Here is a 7,861-nt window from a genome sequence, read left to right on the forward strand (position 1 = left end):
ATATATATATAGACACTGTAGAAATAATTTGAGACCTAGAATGATGTTGTCTTACTCCAAAGAGAATTTGTATTTTCTTCTGGAAAGTAGTTAGGGGCACTAACAATGTGAGCTTTCTTAAGCTAATATTAAGGATTGAGTTTATTTGGAGCTCAGCTTCCGTTTCTGCCAGATTTGAACTTCTTCTGACTCACACTTATTCCTAAGAGTTAGCTTTTGGCAATTCCAACTCTAAATCTGGTGGAGAGTCCCCTGGGCATACTCTGGATCACATACTTGATCCTATTAGTCTCTTTACATTGTTAAAGGTGCTGTTCAGATTCCCAGCCTCTCAGCTAACTTTTCTCTTAATGAAAATGTAGACCTTGGTGCTGGATTTACCCCTCTGGGTTTCTTTCTTCTTCCAAAACTTATTATTCTTTGCCATTTTGTTAGCTATCTAATATCTTCAGGAAGTTTTTTAAATTAGTCTTGCTGTTCTACTTGTTCTTAGGATAGGTACATATAATTTAGGCAAACATTACCAGAAGCAAAAATCCCAAGAGGGAGTTGACTACGTTCACATCTCTATGTCCTCTTTTGCCATTTTTTCCTCTTCTATTCTGAACAACTTTAACTCTCACTTTCCCACTGCATCCGCTCTGAGCAAGATCGCCAAGTGATTAAGTTTCAGTCCTCATCTTACTTGCTTACCCAGTAACATTTGACAACTTTGATGACTCTCTCTTTCTTGAAACATTTTCTTTACTTGGCTTCTGAGAAACCGTACTCTCCTTCATGCTTTCTCTGTTTCTTTTGCTGATTCCTCTTCCTTTTCCCATCATCTCAAAGTTAGTAAGGTTAACTACTTGGTGCCCTTCTTCTCTCTATCTACACCCACAATGTAGGTGACCTCCTGGAGACGTATGGCTTTAAATACAAAACATCGAAAGTGTGTTGATAGGTCCCAAATTTATCTTTTATCTTGAGCCTTGACCTTTCACCTGGTCACCAGCTTATTACATCTAATTGCCTTTTTGACAACTCCACTTGAATTTTGAAAAAATATCTCAAAAATATCTCTATAAAATTCTAAAGGTAAAATTTTAACTTCCTTCCCATCCCCACCCAGGTCAAGACAGACACTCAGGGGTTAGAGTTGATACTGCTCTTTACCTCATACACCACATCCAAATTTTCAACAAATTCTACAGAATATATTCCGCACCCAGCAGTGTCTCAACACTTAAATAATCTTGGTCCAAGACACTATAGTCCTTCTCCAGAATTTCTGAAATCCTTCAACTGGTCTTTCTGCTCCTACTCTCATCCTCAACCCCTGCTGCCACCACACCCATAATTTTCTACCCAGAAAACATGTGATGCTTCAAACATGTAAATGCTGTCATGTCACTCCTCTGCACAAAATCCTCCAATGTCTTCCCATAAAACATAAAATAGAATGCAAACTCTTTATCACATAGAGATTCAAAATCTCTACAATATCTACACCCCGCCCACTTTTCTGAACTGAAACCCTGCTAGTCTTTACCTCAGTCAAAACACAATGATCTCCTTATTTTTCCTCAGACACAAACTCATCCTCACAGTAGGGCCTTCATACTTGCTATTTCCTCTTCCTGGAATGACCTACCTTTCCCCTAATTAGCTCTTTTACATCGTTACATCTGTTGAGATGTCATCTCTTCAAAGTGGCCTTCCCTGACTACTCTGTCTAAAATGGTTCGCTCGCCTTTTCCTTGGTTTTGCTTATGTAATTATTATTTCATCCAACACTAGATATTTTGCAGGTATACTTGTGTTTGTCTGGTTCCTCTACTCATGAGAAAATACACTTTGTTTTATTCATGACAATATTCTCCTGACCGAGAACAGAGCCTGACACATAGTAGAAATTCAATAAATGCTTGTTGAATGGATGGATGAATGGATGGATGAATGAACAAATAAGCAAATAAGGAACATCAATAAATGGTTGAGACAGTAGTGTTTAGGAAACAAAATCATTTAGATGAGTGGTTCTCAAGGTGTGGCCCACAGACCAGTAGTATCAGCATCACCTGGAATTAAAATTAAAATTCTGGAATCCCCACCCCAAATCTATTGAGTAAGAAACTGGAGGTGATGAGAGCAATGTGTTTTATTAAGTATTTTCTGAGATCCTGGTGCATAATATGTTTGAGATCCACTGGTGTCAGGGGTACACAAAACCTGATCCATTGCTTAATTTTTTAAGTAAAGTTTTATTGAAACATAGCCACTTCCATTTATTTACATATTGTTTATGGCTGCTTTTTGCAGTGTTGAGTAGCTGCAACAGAGACCTTATGCCCACAAAGCCTATAATATTTACTATCTGGCCCTTTGCAGAAAAAAACTTGATACCTAGTTTAAATCAATACCTTATCTATATATATAAAAGCCTAATGTGCAAATTGTCCCCTCGAGAGTTCGACCATGAGTTCAATCACTTGCTATGATTTGCGCTGACCATCAGGGGGTGGCGTGGAATGAAGGAAGGCCCCAGCTGCCCGCTGGAAGACCCTAATCAGCCCTGATCGCTGGCCAGCCTAAGGACCCTACCTGTACAAGAATTTCATGCACCAGGCCTCTAGTACCATATAATTATGGCAGAGCAACACATATATCTATTTCCTTTCCACCAAATGCCACTGACATGAAAGAAAAGCTATGGCTAAAGAAAGATCCATAACAGACTGAAAAACAGGTAAAGGTGGCATCAGTGGACCAGAAAACTTGAGGAAATTTCAGTACATGAAAACTATTTGGGGGAGTGGGGAGGAAGAAAATGAAATCAGATCTACAAAGAAACTGCAACACAAGATTCAAATAAAAGCTATTGCAAAGCTTCCTAAGAAAACTCTGGATAACCTTTATGCTCCAAGTTAACCAAACCAACTCAGTCCTGGAGAAATCATTGGATGAGTCATTGAAGGATTGGCCAGAAGATCTGACTAGTGACTTTCACCCAAAGATCTGAACAGCTGTCTCCAGGCTTTATTTATAAACAAAGCTAAAAGGTTTGGGGAAAGTTTCCTGGCTTCAGTGTTTGGGCCTAAGAAGCAGAGTCCAGCAAGAATTGCCAGTGATAGAAGAGGACAGAAAGAAAAGGGCATGCTGACTTGAGCACTGGCCCCAGGATAAACTAGCAAGTAAGGTCTCTAAGGTGGGAGCTCTGGAGTTGAAGACTCCCAGAGTAGCTTCTGGGACCAGAGATGCAGGACAATGTACAAGGTAAGGATGGGAGGCTCATTTTTATTCAGTGGTCTAGCTACTTACTGTAACCGGTTAAATTATATCCACAAAAAAGATACGTTGAGGTCCAAACCCCTTAGAACCACAGTATGCAACCTTATTTTAAAATAGGTCATGGCTGATATAATTAGTTAAGATGGAGTACGGCCTTTAATCCAATATGACTGATGTCCTCATAAGAAGAGGGAAGAGCCCAGCTGGCATGGCTCAGGAGGTCACAGTTGATTCCTGGTCAGGGCACATGCCCAGGATGTGGGTTTGGTCCCCAGTGTGTGTGTGTGGGGGGGGGGGCAGGGAGGGAGGGTGCAGGAGTCAGCAGATCAATGATTCTCTCTCATCATTGATGTTTCCATCTATCTCTCCTTCTCCCTTCCTCTCTGAAATCAATACAAATGTATTTAACAAAAAAGAAGAGGGAAGAGACATAGAGCGGAGAACATTACATGAGGACACAGAGACACACAGACAGAGGAAAGATGACAATGGGGAGCCACAAGCAGAGGTTAGAATTATGCAGCCAAACAAAGCCCTGAGCTGCTGGAAGCTGAGAGAAGCACAGAAGGGTCCTCCCCTAGGGGTCTCGTAGATTGTGTGGCCTTGCCAACACCTCGATTTTGAACCTTTAGCCTCCACAACTGTGAGAGAATGAATTTCTATTGTGTAAAGCCACCCAGTTCGCAGTGTTTTGTTAGGGAAGCCCTGGGAAACTAATACACCCGCCCTCTGGACCACCCATTCCATTGTGTTCCTCCTTTATCACCAGAAGGAGAAATGCATTAACAGACAAGTAAACAGGTATTGTCATTTGGTCAAGGAAATAGACCTCACCAACAATAAAAGCAGACATTACCAAATGTTTGAGGAGAATTTATACCATTAAAAAGGATCATCTGACTCAAATAACAAAACAACGGAAACCTATCGAAAAGTAATGGAGGCAGCAGACTAAGATCTTAAAGAAAGTTTAATATATTTGGAGAGAAATTCTTGGGACCTAAGACAAGTATTACCAGCATTGAATGAGATCATGCATGGAAAGCGTTTAAAACAGTGCCTGGCACTCCACAATGTTGACTGTTATTATCTCTGATGCTGTTACTTTTCATTAAAATATTGGAGGCTCTATATAAAGTTAATAGTAAGCTACCTACAAATCCTAGAAGAAAACATAGGAGGTAAGCTCCTTGACATAGGTCTTTTTAAATGGCTGTTTTGGTGGTGTTTACCTTTTAAACTTTTCTTCTCCGCAACTTTGTACAACCAAATTAAATTATTTTTATTCTTACTGTTGAATCTCACTCCAAAAGCAGACGTAACCAAAGCAAAGGTAAACAAGTAGAACTACATCAGACAAAGAGCTTCTGATTAGCAAAGGAAACTCTCAAAAAAGTGAAAAGGCAAGTTACTGACTGGGAGAAAATATTTGCAAATCATATCTGATAAGGGAGCAATATACAAAATATACAAAGAACACATACAACACAATAGGAGAAAAAAGAAAAAACCCCAAAAATCTGATTTAAAAATGGATAGAGGATCTGAATAGACACTTTTTCCGAAGAAGATATACATATGACCACCAGTTACATAAAAAGAGGATCAACATCATTAATTATCAGGAAAGTGCAAACCAAAACCAGAATGAAATATCACCTCATACCTCTTGGAATGGCTATTAACAAACAGACAAGAAATAACAGTGTTGGTGAGGATGTGGAAAAAAGGGAGCCCTTGCACACTCTTGATAGGAATGTAAATTGATACAAACACTATAGAAAAAAATGTTTTTATGTGTTTATTTATTTATTTTTTTTTGTGGGGAAAAATATGAAGCTAGAACTGCTATATGATCCAGCAATTCTATTTCTGGGTATTTATCTAAAGAAAACATAAACACTTATTTGAAAGTATATATGCACCCTATGCTTATTACAATATTATTTATAATAGCCATGATATAGAAACAACCTAAGTGTCCATAGATGGATGAATGCATAAAGAAATTATATAGAGAGAGGTGATATCTATATATATATAAAAGCCTAAGCAACCATTACGACCGAATGACCAGAACAACAGGCCAACCAGTCATTATGAGAGGAAAGGAGGAGGAGGGAGGGGAGCGAAACCACATGGTGGCAGGGCATCGACTGGCCATCGGCATCCAGCCGGGTGACCATCACCTCCTCTCCTGACCCTGCCGGAGCCTTCAGGCCCTGGGCTGGGACAAGGAACCGGGGGTGGGTGGCAGTGGACACAGCCCCTTTCCCAGGAGGGCTGAGGGCCAGCTCCCTCCTCGGGGGCCAGCGGCCAACTTCCCTCAGTCCCTCCCCCATCACTTCCCCTGGCTGGCAGGCCCCATTGGCCCAGCCCCAATCAGCCCTGATCGCTGGCCAGGCCTAGGGACCCCCCTGTGCACTGGGCCTCTAGTATAGATATAGATGTGTAGAGATAGAGATAGGGAGATAGAGATAGAGATAGAGATAGAAAGATAGAGATAGAGAGATAGAGATAGAGATAAGTAATTGAATATTATTCAGCCATCAAAAGAATGAAAACTCGCCATTTGCAACAACATGGATGGATGGGCCTTGAGGGCACTATGCTAAGTGAAATAAGTCAGACAGAGAAAGACAAATACTATATGATCTCTCTTAAATGTAGAATCTAAAACAACAACAACAGCAAGAAACAAGCTCACAGATTCAGAGAATAGTTGTTGCAAGAGTTGTGAGTGGGGGGTGGTAGAAATGGGTAAACTGCTTTTGTTTGTGTTTTTCTTTTTGCTTAAAATAAATGAAATTTTTTAAAATTTATGGAGTGTGATAGCATCTTCCAGAAATAATAAGTCATACATTGATTTCTACCCCCAGTTCCTGGCACAAAGTTCCTAAAACCCTATCATTAGTGGTACTACAACAATCTTTTGTTCTTACTTTTAGTCTTTGACCCTGATTCCTGACACAGAGCTCCAAAGATCCTAGTAATTTCCTGATAGGAAGGTCTGACACTGATCTCCTAAATCCTTTGGAATTTCCTTGGGAATGGGAATGTCTTTTGTTCTAAAGAGGTGACTCTTAGTGGATTCCTGGATAAAGGCTGGTCACCAGAAAGACAAAACCATGATTACAAGCTTGGAAGTTTCAGCCTTTCCCTCAATTCTCCAGAGAAGGGAAAGGAACTAGAAATGAAATTAATGACGGACCATGCCTATGTGATGAAGCCTTCATAAAAATCAGAACAATATGGGGTTCAGAGAGCTTCTGGGTTGGTGAACACATCTACGTGCTGGGAGGGTAGCACACCCCATTCCCAGTGCCCTGTGCGTGGGACACTGCTGGACCTTGCCGTGTGCATCTCTGTATCTGGCTGTTCACTCACATCTTTTAATATGTCCTTTATAATAAACCAGTAAACATAACGAAAATGTTTCCGTTTTTATGAGCCATTCTAGCAAGTTATCAAACCCAAGGAGAGGGGTGTGGGAACTCTCGTTTATGGCCCAAGTATTAGAGATGTGTTTTGGAAGGGGGGAGAAGAAAAATGTAATAAAATATATGTATAGAGGGTGTCCCCAAAAAATCTATACACACTTGGAATGATTATAAAGTCAGTGTTTACTAACATACAGTTCATTTTCAACATTTAAAAGAATCTACGTAAATAAATATTTTTTTTGACAATGCATGTTTTCAAACTGATGACCATTCTGGTCCAGGCACTGGTAATAACGCAAAGTAATGGAATTACAAACATCAAGAATCATTTCATGTGGTATTTGTGTGACTTCAATTTGTTAACTATTGCTGGTTTTGTACCCTAAACTTTATCTTTTATGTAGCCCCATTAAAAAAGATGTCTAGCGGCACTTTAGTATAACTTTTCTTTGTTCAAAGCTTAGTCTGGCTTCACTCATTATTTCAAATCAGAAAAGGAGTGAAAATTAAGTGAGCTTTCAGCTGTTAAAGTGTGTATACATTTTGGGGGGACTATCTATTCCCTAACTGCTTCTTCCTGCAAACCTGATCAAGCCCCTAACTCTCCCCTGACAGCCTGATTGACACCTAACTGCTCCCCTGCTGGCCAGATCGCCCCCCAACTGCCCTCCCCTGCCATAACCCGCCTCCTCCACCAGGACCCACCTCCTCCATATGAGGTGGCAGAGACACCGGGACTGGGCTCCTTTGCACCACGCAGAGCCGTGGGACCCCCAGCCCTCACTGTGTGGAGTGGCCACTGGGTCCCACCTCCTCTGTATGCACAGCTATCTTATGGTGGCCGTCTTGTGGCAACCATCTTGTGACGACGTCGTGCGAGGCATTGCACTACCTAGGCTTTTATTATATAGGATATATATGTGTGTGTGTGTAAAAAGGAGTGAAAATTAAGTGAGCTTTCAGCTGTTAAAGTGTGTATGCATCTTTGGGGTCTCTCTCTCTCTCTCTCTCTCTCTCCTTTGCTAATGGACTTTAAGTAGTAAGTTCTTCAGGGCTCTACCCTAGGCCCTCTTCTCATATCTCTCTACTAGAGGCCTGGAGCACAAATTCGTGTACAGTTGGGATCCCTCGGCCTGGCCGGCGATCAC

Source organism: Myotis davidii, unplaced genomic scaffold, assembly GCF_000327345.1.
Source record: "Myotis davidii unplaced genomic scaffold, ASM32734v1 scaffold187, whole genome shotgun sequence".
In the NCBI taxonomy this organism is placed as follows: domain Eukaryota; kingdom Metazoa; phylum Chordata; class Mammalia; order Chiroptera; family Vespertilionidae; genus Myotis; species Myotis davidii.